General features: G+C 42.3%; 1 pseudogene; it reads left to right on the forward strand.

The window, feature by feature from the left end:
- Nucleotides 1-19,023: 19,023 nt before the first annotated feature.
- Nucleotides 19,024-20,646, forward strand: LOC132567678 (cell division cycle protein 27 homolog; annotated as a pseudogene).
- The last annotated feature ends 712 nt before the right edge of the window (nucleotides 20,647-21,358 follow it).

Here is a 21,358-nt window from a genome sequence, read left to right on the forward strand (position 1 = left end):
GGCCCCCATCCTATTTAACTACTATATCAGTGATATGGTGGAACATATGACTGATACTAAATTTCACCCCCCAAAGCTGGCTCTTCGCCATCTTCCAGTACTGCTATATGCAGACGATGTGGTACTGTTATCTAGAACACCTATTGGGTTGCGGAGAGCATTAGACAGCTTTGTTAAGTACTGCGAAAATGAACGGTTGGTAATAAACTTTGAAAAAACAAAAGTGATGGCATTTGGCAAAAAAGCCAAGAAGAGGTATTGGACTATGAAAGGGAAGAAAATAGAACAAGTAACAAAATTTACTTATCTGGGAATAGTAATTCAGAATACAGGTGCCTATACTGAACATTGTAATATGAGGGTGGAGAAAGCTGAGAAAACAATGTACGCTATCCTGAGATTTTTTCGCTCTAAGGGGGCCTTATATGTTCCGGCAGCACTGAAACTGTTCCAATACAAAGTGTTAACACAATTGCTCTATGGTATTAACCTGGGCATTTCGGCTAAAAAACTGAAGGCTCTCGAGAAAGTGCAATCTAAATTTCTTCGTAACGTTTTGCAGCTTCCGCCAGGTGTGTCAAATGCCCTTTTGCGTTTAGAAACTGGGCAAATGAGAATTGAGGCCAGAATTATGTTATCTTCGGCATGTCAATGGCTAAGGATCCATAAAAACAAAAAAGGCCTCTTCCCTTTAAGAACTCAAGACCCCTATAGGCCAAGGTGGCTGCAATTGGTCAGAAGCAACTTAGAAAGTATAGGATTCTCACTTGAAAACCTCTTGGCGCAGAGCTATGCCAAAGCAAAAAGTATTATCAAACAAAGAATCTGCGATATAGAGAGACAAAGGGATCTAGAACAGGCCCCCTCTTTTTTAGCAGCTACTGAGACCAAATATGTTATGAGGACGGCCAAGTACTTTTTTTATTTGGAGGTACCAGCCCACAGAAGAGCCTTTACGTTGGCTCGATGCGCAGCCATGCCCTCAAAGGTGCTAGAAGGGAAATATAGAAAAGTCCCGTATGAAGACCGATGCTGTCCTTGTGCTATGGGAGAGGTGGAGTCGATGACTCATATGTTTTTTCGATGCCCTTTCCACCAGGTACAGAGGGATAGGTTTGTTTCCCCGTTTGTAGTTAAACCAATGGCAGACGCGGACGAGGCATGTTTGGAGAAACTTTTGGTGGATGCAAGTCCAACTATCTCTAGACAGATAGCCAAATTTTGCCATTATCTTGTGAAGTTCCATACTAAGAAACAAGAAACTGCATGTCTTGTATGATCTCCTGGAATTTTAGTTTATAAATGTTTTTATATACTCTGATTTAAAGGATTTATATAAATTGGAACTGACTTGAATTTTAAAATTGGTTCAATTATGTTTTAGTTATCTTGGATTGTATAGGTGGGGAAATGTTTATGTATATTATTGTATTTTATGTTTTTTTAGGAGGGTATTTTATACTATCTTAGGTATTTTAGGAGGGTTTTATATGATGTGTTATAGTTTTAATATTGGTCTATGACTGTAATAAAGTTCATTCATTCATTCACTAGGCAAATTAGGCATTTGCCTTAGGGCACCAGGAGGAGGGCATCAAATTGGGCTCCCTTGCTGGGGGGAAAGTGTAGATGACTGGGGAAGGCAATGGCAAACCGCGCCATAAAAAAGTCTGCCGTGAAAACATTGTGAAAGCAACATCACCCCAGAGTCGGAAACGATGGGTGCTTGCACAGGGAACCTTTCCTTTCCTTTCCTCCCAGTACTCCAGAAAAATGCCTAATTCACTGCCTCTCCAGCGTGCTCGCAGGAGCGACACCAGCCTCCCCTTACCCACTATGATGCGGGTATTTCAGTAAATCGTTCTCTTAAGAGAACGCATAAAGTGATGAGGCTTTGCTCCCCCTTCCCAAAGGGAGGAGAAGCAAAGCCTTGTCATGTTGTGTGCTCTCTTAAGAGAACACTTTATTGAGATGCCCGCTTCGAAGCGGCCGGGTAAAGAGGATGCTGGTTGTCGCTCCTCCAAGCATGCCAGGGGGGCAGAAGGTGACCTGCCCACTGCCCCTGCCCCCCCCCACATGCTCAGAGGAGCGGTGCCAGCCTCCTCCTTACCTGGCCACTTCAAAGCGGGCATCTCAATGCCTAATTTGTCTAGTGGGCGAGCCAGTCCTGGTTGTGCTTGATGTGCTGCCACCCAGAGAACTTAGATAAATGGCTCAGTACCCACATAGTCTGATCATTAATCAATGGAGAGGGGAGATACTGACTAGAAAATAGGATAAAGCAATAGACAAGTTTCACCTTTAAGACCAACTAAGTTTTATTCAGAATGTAAGTTTTCGTATTCTGTTAAGCAGACTTCATCAAACAAAACTGCTTAAGAGCATACGAAAGCTTACATTCTGAATAAAACTTAGTTGGTCTTAAAGAAAACTTAGTTGGTCTTAAAGGTGCCACTTGTCTACTGCTTTGTTCTATTGTTTCAGACCAACATGGCTGCCCACTTGGATCTAGAAAATAGGATGTGAGTGAAATCTACAGGAGTTTGTGCATCCCTAGTAAGAATGAAGCAAACATTCTGAACATTTAAGGAACTATCAGTGTTATTTTTAAGTCTGATGAGGCTGTTCACAGTTTATTATAAAGCCAAATTCTGCACAGACCACTTTCTTGAGAATCTTTGTTCATGAGATAGGTCCACAGCATTAATGTGGGTGAAAGCAACAACACCTCTCTGAAACCTGCTGTAAAATCTGAGCCATTATATAGATTTCCCCAACATTAGCCTCCCTTTGGCATCTCAAGGTAAATCCAGAGGAGTGTGCTGGAAAGTGTATGAGCTGTCCCATGAAAGCTTATTTAGAAGCTTACTTAGAAGGCTTTGTGGTGAGGCTCCACCCAAGTTTTTGACAGGGCCATCATTTCATCCAGTATTTGTCCACAAAGCTCTGAGACAGCAGATTTAACTATGGCAAGCTATGCAGGCCTTCTTCATCAAAGAGTGGCCTTTAGATCTAGTACCATTCCATTGTCACATCTTTCCTATGAAAATGCCCTATGTATGAAAGCTAACTCACTCCTAACTTTTATAAGAGTGGTATAAACATTTTAGCTGTTAGGAAGGTGTTTGGATTGCCAGTGGGAGATCCAGACTGGCTTTTACTGTATGTAGTTGTTAATTCACAGAGTTACCTTTTTTGGGGCACACCTGAGGAGATCTCCCAAGCATGAAAAGACCACACCTTGTCTATAGGTGGCCTGGTATTTACTGCACTTGTGATCAGCATGGGGGACAGCTACTTGACTGCTAGATGTAGTGGTTATTATAATTATTATTTTAAGCTAGGCCAATATACTTATCTGCATAATTATAGATTTTTGTAATAAGAGGACTCATTAGAAAGGATGGGCCATTCTCAGACCCAAACCACTTCAGCTCTTGTCAGCTGTTCATTAATTTTGTACAAATTACTTCGATTGCAGTCATTCCTGACAACCAGAATCGTGTGGAGGCAACAGTACTGAACTTGGATGTGGAAGCTCTGCTTTAAATCTCTCTTCAGCTATAAAAGCTCACTGGCTAGCCTTGGAACAAGTAATTATTTTCCAGTTTAACCTACTCCATAGGACAGTTGTGAAGCTGCTCTGAGATCCTTGAAAGGAATGGCATTATATAAATATAACAAATTCCTCTAATCCATGAACAGTATGTGGCCTCTTTGTTTTCTCTCTTTCTCTTTTTTGTTGCTCCCAGTATAAACCCCAGCTACTACTTATACATATATTAGATATTTTTCATTTTTGGAACACTTTCTTGGAAAGATTTGCATGAATTTATTTCAAAATTTGGACGTGCACTAATGCCTTGGCATTCTTGTAAAACCACTTCCCCTTATAATGATTACAGCAATTTGAATAACAAATGGCTCCATTATGCGTGAAAAGAATTAAGCACTTTTAAGATGCCAGTGCAAAAAGAAATACATTAATTATATTTAATGGCACTTAATGATTTAAGAACTTCTGGAAAGTATTTGTTTTCTGAAGTTTCTTAGATTTTTTTTTAAAAGTCTCATTAGTTCTTTTTAAAAACTTTTTAAAAAATATTCCACTTAGTGTCCCATGTTGAACTTCAGCTTGTTTAGAGACCTAAAATTGGCAACACGTTCATTTGCTAATAACTTTATAAATATTTGTCATGTATATATTACTGATCATGAGACATTATTGTCTGTCTGCCAGAGGGAAATCACCAATAATGGATTAGGTGAGAGGTGTCAAACGTCTGGTCCATGGGCCAGAACTGGCCAGCCCAGAGCCTTATTCAGGCCTGTGGGGCTCTTTTCTCCCCTCTTCTCCCACTCCTGCCCTCACCGTCTGAAGCTCTGAGGCTGACAAAGTTCCCTGACCTTTCTGCTTTGTCTTTGCCAGTTGCAGTAGGAAGCAAAGCTGCAAGGAAAATGTGGAATGGATTTTCCATTAAGTCCTCTGTGCCCAGATAGGACCCAGGGACCTTAATGGAAAATCCATTCCATGTTTATCTTGCAACTTGGTCTGTGCTGCAATGTGTTTCAATAGAGTGGAGATCAGTTTCACTTTTCAGTGTTCCTATAGCCAACTGAAGCTCATGCTTCATGGAATTGTGTCCTTGCAAATAAAGGGTTAATGCTTTGAGCCAGCTTTTCTCTGCTGAATGGACCTGACCTAGTGAGTACTCTAACCTGAAAACCCACAGCCAAAGGGGGATATTACACTGAAGAGCAACTGCCAATCTGAGCACACTGGGGTGGGGTGGGTGGGGAGAAGCTTGCAATGCCATTTCATCATTTTCCCAAGCTCAGAGCATTTTATATTTTTTAGTTTCTGCTGTGATTCTTGTGCTTTTCCTTGAAGTTTTATTTTTAAAATTGCATTGCCAAATCCAACTATTCCTCCACCTTTTCATTTTAAATAAAACATCACATACATACAGCATGTTTGTATTTTAAGTTAAAAATAATATCTTTGTGTCTTTTTCTGTGTCCTTCATAAAGTTTATATCTCAGCTACCTCACATTACATTTTATAATACACATGGCCTGGCCCCACAAAGTCCCATTTGTGTCAGATCCATCCTAACAAATAAATTTGGCACCCCTGGATTGGTTTTGAAACAACAGCAGGCAGCTTTGGCTTGACCTAGACATGCGGCAGAATGAGGCGGCAGAATTCTAAAGTGGTAGAATGGGCTTCAGATTGTAAGGAGGAGGTATAACGGACAGTGAAATGGTTAATGTGTTAGCCTGGTCTGAGAACCTTGATTGACAGAAGGTTCAAATGGAATTCTACAGTTGAGAGTGACAGTTAAGTCAGTGAAGACTTGAGTTAAGCAGAGTTAAAGCTCAAAAGAGAATCCTGCATTAGGGAAATTAGACCAGTAGTCCTTCCCTGAGTGAAACAGCTCCTACTTTTTTTTTGGAGGGGGGGGGCAGTAATCCCTGTCAATTGATAAAGAAGGAAAATTGAGACTTGTGTGTATGTTCCTATCTTCATAAATGTTAAAAATTTAGAAACAAATAAGCTTATGCTTGTTTATTTAAGCAATAATTGTCAAGAGATCTCTCCCCACACTTACAAAGACCTGTCTGTAGAACCAAACAGCTACTTTATTGTGACAAACTCTCTACTGTTTATAATTATACAAAGTTACCTCATTCTTGTTGTCTGTTCACCTGCCAAGTTCCAGACTCGATATCTACCTGGCCATTTCCCTAAAGACTGAAATGAAGCAGTTTGTTTTGAATTAACATCAGCCTTTCATGTGCCATTATCAGACATATACGAATGAAGGATTTTTGTTGGTTCCTCAGTTCCCTAGGTTGGCTCAGTTTATATATAATATCTTTTAAATAATGGGTTTTTAAATAACAGAGAAACAAGAAGAAAAGGGAAAGTTGAGGGAATCATTATAGGAGGTCACATTTTTAATCTGCCCCATTTAATGTTTCTGCCAATATACAATATGCACATCAAAGAATAAGCTGAGAACTAGTGACCCCAAAGGGACTGGGAAGGGTGCGACTTACCCAATTCCAGCTGTGTAACTGGAAATGATCTCATTGCTTCATAGGACCCTCCAGGATTCACTTGTAGCTCTAGTTTTCAGTGAATCCTAGAGTATCTTGTGATATGATGTCACTTCTGGTTGCAAAGCCAAAAGCAACATTTTAGTGTCAACTGACACTATTTTTCTCTTGCCAACCTTATAGAGGTAGTGGGGGACCACAATGATTGGTAGGACACTTCCCACTACAGAGAGCAACCCAGCTACCCTACTGGCTCTTTCCATGCTGTGTTATTTTTCTACTTAGCGACAAGAATTAGTGTAAGAGAAATTTGAAAATGTAAACGCTTACCTTCAGTTTGAAGTGATACAGTTGATTCTACTAACTCATGACTCCATTGGTCTGCCAGGCTTTCCACTGTTAAATAAACACACCGTGTAACAATAATTGCACTCTGCACTACTTGCTGGATTTCAGCTTGTATTAGTCATATCTTATCAGACCATAAATGTTAAACATTATTTTTTACAATTTGTTCGTACAAAGTCCGAAAAGTGCTTAATGACAACATAGTGTGGTAATTAAAGGTCCTTGAATCACAATCCTCAATTCAATCTTCCACTGGGGCATGAAGATAATGTTGGTAACCATCTGCAGGTCAACTGTTATTCAAATAAACACATACAGAAGTGGCTAGTGGCTACATGCTCCCTTGGTTACTCAGCATGTTTCGAGAGTGATACAAATCTTCTTATGGCCACGTTATTGTTTTTGAAACTTCTGCTCAAGTGCTTCAATTGCAATAATCTCGATTATTTTCCTGGCAGTAATGGTTCTCCACTGTGGCAGGAGCTTTCCTGCTGGCAGCTGTCCTTGCCCAATGCCATTTCAAGTAGTGGAAGAAGTATTTTATTTTTTTAAAAAAAATAAGTATACTGTGCACCACTATGTCACTTTGGGGGAAAACTTGAAAGTTGAAATAAAATTAGTTCAGCCAGCTCTGAATCAACCAAGAACACTTTATTGCAAGAAGAAACAGTCACCGAGGAACACATGAAACTGCAACTATATACAATCTGGCCATGGCTAGCCATTCCTCCCTATAAGGCAACAGTTACTCCTACTGGCTCTCTCCAGGAGCTTTCATTTGCATCCCTTTCTTACAAGTTGTTGCGTGCCTAGTCTTCTGATGATTCGCTAGTTCATCCAGGCTTCAGGATCCTAGTTTGCACTGATTGCCTACCTCAAGCTCAGACAACAGGAACCCAGTGACATGCAATACATAACAAAAGTAATTTGGTAGCTCTAGGAACCACTACACCTGAAAAAAACATATGATATTTTTGGTCTTATTTTTGCTTCAAATACCAAATGTCACATCATGAAGTAAGAACAAGAGAAACCATGCTGGATCAGGCCAACAGCTCATCCAGTCCAACACTCTGTGTCACACAGTGGCCAAAACCCAGGTGCCATCAGGAGGTCCACCAGCAGGGCAAGGACTCCTGAAGTCTCCCCGCTGTTTCCCCAAGCACCAAGGATAAAGAGCATCACTGCCCCAGACAGAGTGTTTCATCTATATTTTGTGGCTCACAGTCATTGATGGACCTCTGTTCCACATGTTTATCTAATCCACTCTTGAAGCTGTCCATGCTTGTAGCTGCTACCACTTCCTGCTGCAATGAATTTCATGTGTTAATTACTCTTTGGATGAAGAAGTTCTTCCTTTTATGTGTTCTAAGTTTTCTGCTCATTAATTGCATTGAATTACCACAAGTTTTTGTATTGTGAGAAAGGGAGAAAAGTACTTCTTTCTCTACCTTCTCTATCCCATGCATAATTTTGTCAGACTCTATCATGTCAGCCTTCAGTCATAGGGTTGCCAAGTCCAATTCAAGAAATATCTGGGGACTTGGGGGTGGGGTGGGGGGGTGGAGCCAGGACACTTTGAGGTGGAGCCAAGAGATTTTGGGGGTGGAGCCAAGAGCAAAGTTGTGACAATCATAACTGAACTCCAAAAGGAGTTCTGGCCATCACATTTAAAGGGACCGCACAACCTTTTAAATTCCTTCCCACTACTGGAAATAATGAAGGATGGGGCACCTTATTTTGGGGCTCACAGAATTTGACCCTCTGGTTCAATCTTTTTGAAACTTGGAGTGTCTTTTGAGGAGAGGCATCAGATGCTATGCTGCCCCTACCTCAAAAAACAGCCTCCCCAAAGCTCCAGATACCTGTGGATCAATTTTCCATTATACCCTATGGAAATTGGTCTCCATAGGGAAAAACGGAGTGCCCAGCAGATATTTTCCTCCTCCCCCAGTTTTCTGATACTCTGAATGAGGGGAGGGCCTCTTATTCAGGGAATCCTCTGCCTCCACCTGGGGATTAGCAACCCTACTCAGTCATCATTTCTCCAAATTAAAGAGCTGTAATCTCTTTAACCTTTCTAAGGGTTAGGGAAAGCGTTCTATCCCCTTAATCATTTTAGTTGCCATTTTTTGCACTTTTTGCAGTGCTATAATATCTCTTTTGAGGTGAGGTGAGGTGCATACAGTATTCCAAATGAGGCTTCACCATAGATTTATACAGGGGCATTATGATACTGAGTAATTTGTTTTCAGTTCCACTCCTAATAATCCCCAGCATAGTACTTGTCTTTTTTTATTGCCATCACACACTGAGTTGACATTTTCAGTGAGTTACCTACTGTGACTCCAAGATCTCTCTCCTGGTCAGTCTTTGCCAGTTCAGACCCCATCAATGTGTATTTATAGTTAGGATTTTTGGCTCCACTCTGCATTACTTTGCACTTGCTCATGTTGAACGGTATTTGCCACATTGATGCCCACTCACCCAGCCTTGACAGATCCCTCTGGAGCACTTTACAATCCTCCCTGGTTCTCACCACCCTGAACAACTTAGTGTCATCCATGAACTTAGCCACTTCACTGCTTACTCCCAGCTCCAAATCGTTAAAGAACAAGTTAAAAAAACACTGGACCTAGTATTGAGCCCTGCAGTACCCCCACTGCTTACCACCTTCCACTGTGAAAACTTGATCTGTTATCCCATGATTGCAACACAAGAGGGCTTGACCTCTTATCCCATGACTTTACTTTGGAGCTTTTGATGAGGAACTTTATCAAAAGCTTTCTGGAAGTCTAGGTAAACAACATCTACTGTTGTCCATATGCTGTCCACATGGTTATTCACCCCCTCAAAGAATTCTAAAAGGTTAGTGAGACAAGATCTTCCCTTACAGAATCCCAGCTGATTCTTCCTCAATGGCTTTGTTAATCAATGTGCCTACTAATTCTATCTTTAACAATGGATTCCACTGACTTACCCAGTATTGACGCTAGACTGACTGGCCTGTAATTTCCTGGATCTTCACTGGAATCATTTTAAGGATGAGGGTTGAATTAGCTACCTTTGAGTCCTCAGGAATGGAGGCAGATTTTAAGGATAGATTACATATTTTAAGTAGAATTTCAGTGCCAAGTTCTAATAGAGCATTTTGAAACTATTCTGATTTTTTTCCTCCTGTATTTTTATGACACCTGTGCCCTGTGCTTCCTTAAGAGACCTTGAAGGAGATTACAGATGGTTTGGTGTAGTGGTTAAGTGCAAAGACTCTCATCTGGGAGAACTGAGTTTGATTCCCCGCTCCTCCACATGCACCTGCAGAGTGACCTTGAGTCGGTCACACTTCTTGAAACTGTTCTTGAAAGAGCTCTCTCAGCCTTACGTACCTTATAGGATGTCTGTTGTGAGAAGGGAAGGGAAAGGAGATTGTAAACCACTCTGAGACTTATATTTGTGGGAGGGGAAGGACGGTGGCTCAGTGGTAGAGCATCTGCTTGGGAAGCAGAAGGTCCCAGGTTCAATCCCTGGCATCTCCAAAAAAGGGTCCAGGCAAATAGGTGTGAAAAACCTCAGCTTGAGACCCTGGAGAGCCGCTGCCAGTCTGAGAAGACAATACTGACTTTGATGGACCAAGGGTCTGATTCAGTATAAGGCAGCTTCATATGTTCATATGTACTCTGCATATAAATTAAATAAGCAGGGTGACAATATACATCCTTGTCGAACTCATATGTTCATATGTTATATGGGTAGTGGTGGGCAGGGTATAAATCCAATCTCCTCCTCTTCCTCCTCTGCCTCCTCATCCCCACAAGCAGTGAAGCAGTGTTCAGGCAGTATTCAAGACACTTGCCTTGATGTGTTTTACAACTGAACCACATACTGTTAATCCATTGCCTTGGTTTAGCAAAAATTCAGTTGTACCAATTCCCTGACAAATATTTTTGGCTTTGTGCTGTTATGGTTGACCATTCCTGGTTTTTTTTTTTTAATGTATTCTTCAGTAGCAACTAGCAACTTCTGAAAAAAGGGATTAAAAGCACAGTTTCTTGTTCCTTAATCAAAATGAGTTCCAGAAATCTGATGCCACATTAGCATTGTTGATTCAAAGCACGAAAGGAATCAACTTTATTTGCATGCACAAAGGTTATGGATGGAGGGTAATTAATTCCTTTTGTTTGTTTGTTTCATTGCCACAGATTATGTGAAGGTCATTACCAAAGAGGCCTCATAAGGATTAGTTTGAAGGATTGCAGGAGAACTAGGAAGAAGAGATGGAAGAGGTTAAAGCACTGGGGAGGGAATTCAGGAGATGATAGACATAAGGAACAAATGTAGAGACATCTGTGCAATAAAGCATGAGGGAACTTGATGGTGATTATTTACCAGTAACTAATTATTAAATCTATACATAGACTTCCAGTTAATAAAGTCACTTGAGGGAATATACTATAAAAGGCAATAAAAATAAATATTTATCTACTCAATTATTAAGATACTGACCCCACAAAAAAGACTTCTTGGTAATTAAATCCCCATCAAAACAAGTAATAAAGTTGCTCATGAATTTTGCCTAAAGTGAAATTACATGGAAGAAAGATATGGGGAGTTTTGAGGAAATCTAAAGGTTTTCATTAATCAAATTTCTCAGGATAAGGGGCAGTACACACACTCATGTCTGGGACCTACCAAAAAATTCATGAATGAAGGGCAGGAAGGGTTGCATCAGTGCTTAGTTCTTGTGGCCCCTTTTGACACTTTGGGGTCAGTCAGAAATTTTTGTCCAAGCCAGATTAGCAAGGGATTCTGGTGTTTTTTCCCCATCTTCTGGGCATGGAGCAGGGGTCACTAGGAATGTATGTGTCGGGGGAGGTATTTGTGAATTTCCTGCATTGTGCAGGGGGTTAGACTAGATGACCTGGAGGTCCCTTCCAACTTTATGATTCTTAGGGATGTTGTGATGCCTTTTATTTAAAACATTTATTAGGTGCATTTCTCCCTTGAAGGACTTAAAGCAGCTCTCAGTATAAACAAAACATTATAAAACACAATAAAAACAGTGATAAAACTCATAAAAGTGACAGTTAAAAAACTCCAGTTAGGACTGCCAATAATAAAAGCTAAACCAATCAAACTGCAGACTTAAATTAAAGTCTTTAACATCCTTCTGCTGACTGACAATGAGGGGGCAAGGCGCATTTCCATGAGGAGGCTGTTCCATAACTGCAGGACTCTATAGAAAAGGCTCTTTCTTGTTCATCCATTAAATGAGCATTTTAATTGACCTCAGTCAGGAGGGCCTCAGTCTCCTTGTGATCCTAATTCCCTGGCAGGAATGTATGAGAAAAGATGGTTCTTCAGACACCCTGATCCAAGTCATGTAGGACTTTAAAGAACAAAAGTAACACAATGAAAGGGGCTTGGGAGCAGATTGGTAGCCAGGGTAATTGCTGTAGTATTATGTTCCTGACAGATGGCCCTGACCAGAAGTCTAGCTGCAGCATCCCATTGACTGACAAGAGCTTGGGTATGCTTCTGGACTCCTCTTTATCAATGGAGGACCAGGTAGCACATGTTGCCAGCCTGGCATTTTTTCAGCTTTGCTAGGTCAGGCAACTTGCTCCCTACCTCCCTAGCTCTGACCTTCCCACCGTGATCCATGCAATGGTCAGTTTAAGGCTGGATTACTGTAACTCACTCTATATAGGGCTACCCTTGAGGCTGATCCAGAAATTACAGCTTGTTCAAAGTGAAGCGGTGAGGGTACTCACGATATCAGCACACATTCAAACTGTGCTTTGCCACCTGCACTGGCTGCAAGTTGAGAACCAAATCCACTTCAAGGTTCTGGTTTTGACCGTCAAAGACCTTCATGGTCTGGGGCTAACATACCTGCAGGACCACCGTGCACGGGCCTTTTCAATCGCGGCCCCATCCCTATGGAATCAGCTCCCAGAGGAGGTGCGGGCCCTGCGGAGCCTTGATCAGTTCCGCAGGGCCTGCAAGACCACCCTCTTCAAGCTGGTGTACACGGACTGCTGAGTTATGGTTGTTTAACAAAGGGACCCGCCAATATGGTTCTGTTTAAGGACCTGTGTTACTATGTATACTGACAGAAATAGCGTCGGAAATACCATTGCCACTGTCAGATTAAGTTAAATTTATTTATGTACTGACTGGTTTTTAAATAATGTTAATTTTAAAGTTTTATATTTATTGTATTGTATGTTTATGAATGTTGTTAGCCGCCCTGAGCCTACCTAGGCGGGGAGGGCGGGATATAAATAAAATTTTATTATTATTATTATTCAGTATTGCCCCCTACACAGAGCTCTACGCTTAGGTGACCAACACTTACTGGTGATCCTTGGCTCAAATGTTCAGCTGTCCTCAACCAGGGGCTAGTAACATTTGCATACAGCAGGACCTTGCTGAATTCTGCAGGGCATGCAAAACTGAGATGTTCCATCAGGTCTACGGTTGAGGGCAGCAATGGTTCCTGACCTGGACCTCTATTCTGCTTTATTAACCTCCCTTCAGGGGATTTACCCCATGAGGGAGCAAAGTGATTGTATGCCGTCGACTGTGTACTGTATGTTGTATTATATATTGTTTATCTGCTTAACTATTATTAATTTATTTACTGTTTTTTAAATTGTACATTGTTTTTTAAATGTAATAAATAAGAACAGCAGCAGCAGCAACAATCCTGCACTAGTTGCAGCTTCTGGACACTCTTCAAGGCAGCACCATATAGAGCGTATTGCGGTAGTCCAGTCTAGATGTAAGTAAGGCATAGACAACTGTAGCTAGATCTGACAGACCCAGGAACACATGGAGCTGATGCTCCAGCCATAGCTCAGCAAACACACTCAGAACCACAGCAGCCACCTGGTTTTCTAAGGTGGCTGCTAGGTCAAGCAGGACTCCAAGCTGCAAACCAGTCTTTTCAAGGGGAGTATAACCCCATCCATGACAGGGGAGATCTGAATTCCCTTGTCTGCCCTCCTACTAACTAACAGAACCTCTGTCTTGTCAGGATTAAGTTTCAGCTTGTTCACCCTCATCCAGCCCATTGCTAATTTCAAGCACTGGTTCAGAACGTGAACAACATCCTCTGAATTAGGTGGAAAAGAAAGAGCTGGGTATCATCCCCATATTGGTGACAAGGACTTTTTTTGTAGAAAAAGTCCAGCAGGAATGTGTTTGCATGTTAGGCCACACCCCTGATGTCCCCATTGTTTCACACAGGGCTTTTTTTTTGTAGAGAAAGCCCAGCAGGAACTCATTTACATATTAGGCCACACCTCTGATGCCAAGCCAGCTGGAACTGTGTTCCTGTGCATTCCTGATTAAAAAAAAAATCCTGGTGACATCATAGACTATACCTCCTAAGGAATGTCATCTAAGGATATACAAGTATGCTTTTTAAATTTTTATTTTATATGTTGTCTCTTAGTTCTGTCAATTTTTGTTGATGGTGTTCAGTTTGTTTTCACAGCATAGCTACACCAGTGGTTTTTAACTCATTGGTTGGGACATTCAATTGGATTGTGAAGCCCCATGTGGTGAATTGTGAGTCCCTACACATACACAACCATCATGTTTTACTGCCTTGTGGAAGGATCTACCACTGGTATGCTTATACAGAGAGCAAGGAAACCATGCTTCCTCCCTGTTTTTTGCATATGTGCTGAGAGAAACAGCAGGATGGTAAGGCAAGGTCTCTCAGTAGTTGAACAGGGTTCCTCCATGGCTCTAATGGTTGGCTTATTCCTTGTTACAGTATACTTCCTGCAAGGTTTGTGCTCCTTGTCTCCAGGTCTTTTAGTCTACTGCCCACAGACCTAGTTTTGTCATAACTCTGGCTACTCATCTGCTTCTCAGATGACTCTGCCATGTGCCTTCCTGTCTCATGTTTGGAGTTTAGTAGGTCCTGGTCTGAAATAGTTGAAAACCGCAGTTATATCCATTTTTTGCCCTATATATACTCAGCTGATACAAAAACAAGTGTTAGTTTTAATAGTGATAATTCTTTTGAACAAGTAGAGACTCATGGGACTTGTGGGGGCATCCTATTCGTTCCTCAACTTGCTTGTGGAGCCAAGGCATGGCTCCCTGCCACTTTCCATTGCTGACCACAACCCCAACATAGCTCCAGAATTCTGCTGCCAACTCCAGGACCAGTGCAAATTCAGCCCTCTGCAGCTTCCACTGGACCCTTTGAAGCTATTGCTTGGTTCAGAGGACCCCGGGAATAAGCCAACCATTAAAGCCATGGAAGAATCCTCTTCAACTACCAAGAGACCTTGCCTTAAAGGTAAAGGTAGTCCTCTGTGCAAGCACCAGGTCATTACCGACCCATGGGGTGACATCATGATGTTTTCTTGGAAGACTTTTTTTGTTATGGGGTGGTTTGCCATTGCCTTCCCCAGTCATCTACACTTTACCCACAGCAAGCTGGGTACTCATTTTACTGATCTTGGAAGGATGGAAGGCTGAATCATCCCAGCTTCCACCGGGATCAAACTCAGGTTGTGAGCAGAGCTTGGACTGCAGTACAGCAGCTTGCTACTCTGTACCACGGGCCTTACCATCCTGCTATTTCTCTCAGCACATAAGCAAAAAACAGGGAGGAGGCATGGTTCCCTTGCTCTCTGTATAAGTGTACTGCTGGGTCTAGAGTGGTTCCCAGATTTTGCCAGGCCCAGATTAATTATTGGAGTCCACTGTTGCTGGTGGGCTTGGAGCAACTCCTAGACCACCATCAGGTTAGAGGAGCTCCCAGATTCTGACTGGAGGCCTAAATAAAATAAATAAATAAATAAATAAATAAATAAATAAATAAATAAATAAATAAATAAATAAATAAATAAATAAATAAATAAATAAATAAATAGGAAGCCTGGTGTTTTTAAAATGTTTTCAGATTTTTCTCTCAAGTTTGCAGAACGGAGCCTCCTGCAGCCCGTCGCATCGTGACATGGCTGCAGGGGAGATTTTGCCCCCACCAGTGGGAGAGCGGACTTCTCGGCGCGCTTTTGGGTGCGTTTGAGGGGAGGCGGAGCTTCAGCAGCGCTTGTGCTGAAGCCTCCGTTTCCCGGCTCTCCAGTCCTCTCGGCTCGCTTGGCCCTCCCGCCCGCCCTGTTTTTTATGTAGACATCTTGCTGGTCGCCTCATTTAGAGGGGCTGGGTAGGAATTTTTTACTCCCTGGCTGTTTGGCTGGTGACTGGGGGGTGTTTTTTGCCTACCCTGCATAGCATATCAGTGGATTGAGGAATTGGCCTCGGGTTGGTGCCTTTGTATAGATTGGTCATTTTTAGGGCAGGTTTTACGGGGTTTATGGCACCATGCGGCCTGGGGAGGACCGGTTAGCCTCCCCCTTTTGGGGAGTTGGGGGTCTGGCAGGATCAACCTTTGGGTGTGGCCCAGGGTGTGTGAATGCAGACTGTCCTGGAGACTCGGTTGGATGGGTGCCTTTCGCTGAGACTCGCGTCTGGTGTCTGGGTTCTCCAGTGCAAGCCTCCCTGCTGGGCGGGAGCTGTGGCACACAGCTCCGGCTTGGGGGCCGGGTCTCTCGCCCGTTCAAAAAGGCAGGGGAGCGGTCTGAAGAGACCCCTGGCCCTGACCTGGCCACAGTTCGGTTGCCCTTGCCGTTGCTATGTTATTTAATAAAGTGGCCCATAATTTCACCAATCTAATTGTGTCCGTCTCGTTATTCCGACTTGGGGGGGCAACTGTCTGCTTCCTGTCCCTATGGCCCCAGTCCATGGATTTAAGTATCCAGAAACTTGACTCTTAGAACAAAAGATGTTGTTAGTGTGATCTGGGAAAAATATGACAGCAGTTTTGCCAGAATGAGGAGAACCTATGTCCGGCAAGTTTCAAACTAAGCATAGACAGAAGTTCAGGAGTGGTGAATAAGCTCTCAGTATTTCCAGGACTCAGAACTTCTTCTAAACTTGAGCATTCTTGGTCTTTTACCTATTTGTGTGTGTGCCATCTCTTCCTCTTGGTCAGGCTTCTATAGACTGAATTTATAGCAGATTGCAAAGCAGGCTCCATTCATTACTCCATGCATCTCTTCCTGACCACGCAAGGTAACAATTCCCTTCAGTATTTACCTCAGTTCAACAAATAACATTTGCCTGGAAATTTAGAAGCAAAGCTTTACTTAAGCTCATGCATACACTTTGGCAACTGGTGGAGCACGTCCTTAGATGAATCACTATCTCTCTCATATGAACTTGCTTTATAGGGTGGTGATTGTGAAGATAAAATGGACACAGAATAATAATAATATTGTCAGTCATTTTAGATCCCCATCATGGAAGAAAGTGGGGTATAGATTACTAAATAAACACCTGTGACACAGCCTCTGGACATGCCACTGGTCATAACTAAGCTTAAATAACACCAGGAATTCCTACCGTTTCCCCTTTTTTTCTGTAAGAGATGTTAGAATATTCAGCTATGCTGTTGATGAACATATGAAACAAACTTTCATTTTACTGGATTTTATGGATCACACTGCACCACTTATAACGATAAATAACTGAACTGGCTCTTACTAATAAGCATTGTTTCATCTATGGAGTTATAATGCTAAAACAAATTCCCTTTTTAAAAAAATCCTCATTTTAATACATTTGTTCACTTTCTTTTCCAAAGAATTATTTTATTATGATAAATATATACACAAGTCCAATGCTAATTAGAGAACATAGTTTGTTTGCCCAGTGCTAATTAGAGAACATAGTTTGTTCCTTTATTCTTTCCATGTTGCTGAAAGGTGTAAAAATTACTTTTTGCCTGCAAAAATGTTGCCCTCAGGTATTTCTAAGTCTCACTGAACGATTGTAGAAGATCTTACCGTTACAACAGAACCTACTCTTGTAGCATCCCCTGTTAAGGTAGGAAAGAGCTGTTAATTCACTACGAAGATGAGCTTGTTCAAATGTATTTTTGTTCTTTATTAAAGACAGAATGGTACAAAAGGATGACACAAAAACTCCTTTCTAGACAATGTTCTGCACTTCATGTGAAAATGCTAATTTACTGACCCTCACATTTATTTGCCCCAGTGTTGTTGTCATGTAGCCAGATGTGATATGCTGTGTTGCACTGAGATTTGAGTCCATTTACTATGTGTTCTTTGGATGGTTGAGGTTGAGGTTGCCCACATGACTAGGGAAAAGCAGTAACTGGGGGAAAAAGCAGTTTTGAAGCAGCAGCAAGAGGGGCATGAATGTCACTGGACTGGACTGGATGTTTGATAATTGAAGTGTTTTTCTACTGCGCAAAAATTGGTATTATAGACCCCCCAAATCAAGCATGGAGAATATGTGGTAGAGCCCTGGATTAAATATTATTTTATAATGTACTGTGCCTGTGATACTTTGTTATGAACAGTACAGAGCCAGGCAATGGCAAACCAGCTTTGGAAAAAAAAATCCTTCAGGGTTGTGATAAATCAGCTGGGATTAGTAAACTCACAACAGCAAGTTTGCTTTGAAACAAACTAACCGCCATCTGATCTGCTAGTATTCCTATTCAATTACAGCATTTTTTTCACATGCCTGGCGCTATCTATTATTGGTGGCTTAGGGAAACGGACTGAACTTTAAGGTGGGGCCAGTCAATCCGCTGCCCCATCTTTAACACTGTTTTGCTCCACCTAAGATTTTTTATCAAAAGAGAAGCTTTCAAAATGTGACTAGAGATGCCATGAACTTCCCAGGGACCCTGTGAGATAGGTGAACAAGCCGTATTCAACATGCCATATTCACCCATGAGTTGAATCTCTTGCAAACAACTTTGCAGCTACACAGTAGCTATAGAGGTGGAGTTGTTGGTGTTGTTGTTTTTTTTTAACCTGGCTTGCAGGTCAATTAGTGGATTCCATCCAGGGTCATGGATGTACAAACCAGATAATTAAACAACATGAGCACAGGCCACGGAACTGCATTTCTCCAAGGCTATACAAAAATGTGCAGGTAGCCCTAACCTGGTAGCCCAGGTAAGCCCAATATTATCCGATCTCAGAGGCTAAGCAGGGTCAACCCTGGCAAGTACTTGGATGGGAGACTTTCTTGGCATACCAGTAGTCAAGAGGACAGGGGCAGCCTTTATTCAGCCACCTCTCTGAATATCCTCCAGACCCCCAGTAGGGGTCAGTCACCAGAAGTCACCATGGCTTCTAGGTGCAGACAGACAAACACACGCACGCGCACACGCACATACACTCACGCACAAAACTAAGGATTGCACATGTAGATAGCACAGACTTAAGTGAACACCGAATGATAAAACCTTTAAAAATGCACTGCTTATAATTGCTAGCTAACTGCTTTGCTGTTTATTTCTATGACTGCAGAGGCAGCATGCGGAAGTGACAGCTTTTGAGGGGGAGGGGGAAGTAGCACATATCAGGCTGTGGGAGCATGCACATTTGTATAATGCTACCAGTTGCATTTGTACTGTGTCAAGCCCTGAGGCAGAGTTTTGAGTCTGCCAGGAGGAAAGGAGAGAGGACAGAGGGAGAGAGAAAGGTACACCTGCCTCCCACCTCCCTCATCCAGGTCCTGCCCCTGAGGGGAAGCCAGGGCTGGATGATGGTACTGCAGGAGCCCCTTCAGGCACTTAACCATTATGCTTATTGGGATGCAGTGTTCCTGGCAGAGAGGCTGTAGGCAGAAGTATATTCAGAGGATTCCCCGTTCTTACTGGCAACCTGCTAATATTGCTCAGGAAAGGGCACATAAAGGACACAGCTGTACCACCCTGCAATGTAAATGTTTGCTTGTCAAGTGCTTCACTAACCTCAGCAAACATGCAGTAGGAGAGCAGATCTTATCCTCTAGTGTTCAAGAAACAGAACAGCCATGAGGACACTATGACAGAGTTTGGTGACCCCACAGGCTTCATGCTTTCACGCCTGGGACACAAGTACTGCAAGATGAATGAGCTTGCCCAAGGATCTGAATGTTACCAAAAGAGCCTTAGTTTAAATCCTTTCCTCTGGTCCCCCTTTAAAGCACTATGTGAAATAGGTAAGAAGCCAACTCAGATCAGACTTTCAAGTTAACATCAATACAGAACTTCCGTACCTGCTTGTCTAACACATGCACAACAGTAGTGTCTAATGACAGCATATCCCAGAGGAAGCCAAAATGGTTCTTATGGAAGCTCCACAAGATGCGGTTGAATTAAACAGACTCAACTCAGAGTCCTCCAGCTATAAATATTCCTCTGACACAGATTTCTCCATGTCTTATATTGACTCAACTGTAATTTCACCAGATGCTGTATCTCTTGGATCAGGGACTGCCTTCTTAGCTAAGCAGGCCCAAAACAAACCCCAAAACTGGCCAGAGTGGGCCATGTGCTCTGACTCCATTGATGCCAAACTTCAGAATCTTGCCATTAGAAACCCCTAGTCCTGAAGATAGACCCTAGCTACAAAACTGCACAAATTATTCTTCCACAATTGATGTGCAGCCTCTCGGAGCCACTTCTAAGAAGACTTTCACCAGAATAAGCCAAGCTGAAACAAAGTCTGATTGCTCTCAAAGTGGCAATAGCCAGGAAGTAATGCCAGTTCTTGCAACACAAACACAAAGCTTGGGCCCTCAGTCAAGTATAACACCTCAGGTATTGCGTCCAACCGTTGCTGCTTCACCTATGTGCTGTCTTGCAAAAGTTCTTGTCTGTTCTCTAGTGACAGCTCTACCACAAAGGAGAAAAGTAAAAAGTTAAAAATAAAGTTTGCACCAAAACTGAAAGACAAAGTGTAAAACCAGTAAGGAAGGAATCACAAAGCCAATGACAGGTCTGGAAATCACCCAGCTTGATTTTTCCATCATTTCAGAAGGAAAGCTTGCCTCTGTAATGCCTCAGATCCAGCCATTCATGTTACAAGAAGCAGCTGCCGAAGGTTTGATGATCCTTCTTCATGACACGGGGAAAGGGCGTTTAGCTTTGTGTCCTTACAACTGTAAAGAAGTAATTCATATCATTTGCTTTTCACCACAGCAACACTGGCTGGGTTCTGTGGCAAACTGGGAGAGCTTACTTTGAGCTTGGGGAATATAAGCAGGTTGAGAGGGTATTCTCTAAAGTCAGAAGGTTTGAAAACTACAATGTGGAAGGCATGGAAATCTACTCAACAACACTGTAGCATCTGAAAAGATGTGACTCTTTCAATTCTTTCAAAAGATTTAACTGACATATAGGACAGTTGGAGTGTAAAAGGCACTCATACTTCCAGGTCACTGTCCAACAAAATGGCACAAAGTGCTTCAAAGGCTTCTTAGAGTTCAATAAATACGATTCCTTTTGTTAGCACAAATGAGAAGAGTTGGTAAATTAGACAAACATATTAAACCCACTGGACTTTTAAAGAATCGTTTTGTGATGGCTCCACCTAGTGCCCAACGAGAAAATGGCATCCTAGTGTGCTCTGATTTTCCCAGAAAAATCCCATTGTGCGTTAAATCAACAAGCATTCTTTGCATGGCAGAAAAGTACCTGAATGTGTTATTTATGAAACAGAAAAAAGTAATATATAGTGTCTCACACATTCAGAAACACTCCCTAGAAGTGGCAAACTAGAATCTGAGGAGCCACTGTGATGTGATGGTTAATGCGTGGAACTAGGGTCTTCCTTTGAGAATGCATGCATAGCTGGTCTTGAGGACAAAAGGAGATTGAGGAAGAATCGCACTGCTACAGCACCAACCCTAAATCAGACTTTTCCCTGCAGCCACTGTGGCCGGACCTGCCTGTCCCGCATTGGTCTTGTCAGCCACCAGCGAGCCTGCAGCAGACGTGGACTATTGCACCCTTCTTAAATCTTTGTTCGCGAAGCCAAGCCAAGAGAGAGAGAGGGTCTAGGAGTGCCTTGAAGCTCACTAGCCAGTCACACTGTCTCAGCCAAACCCACAT

The sequence above is a fragment of the Heteronotia binoei genome, chromosome 2, assembly GCF_032191835.1.
Source record: "Heteronotia binoei isolate CCM8104 ecotype False Entrance Well chromosome 2, APGP_CSIRO_Hbin_v1, whole genome shotgun sequence".
Lineage (NCBI taxonomy): Eukaryota > Metazoa > Chordata > Lepidosauria > Squamata > Gekkonidae > Heteronotia > Heteronotia binoei.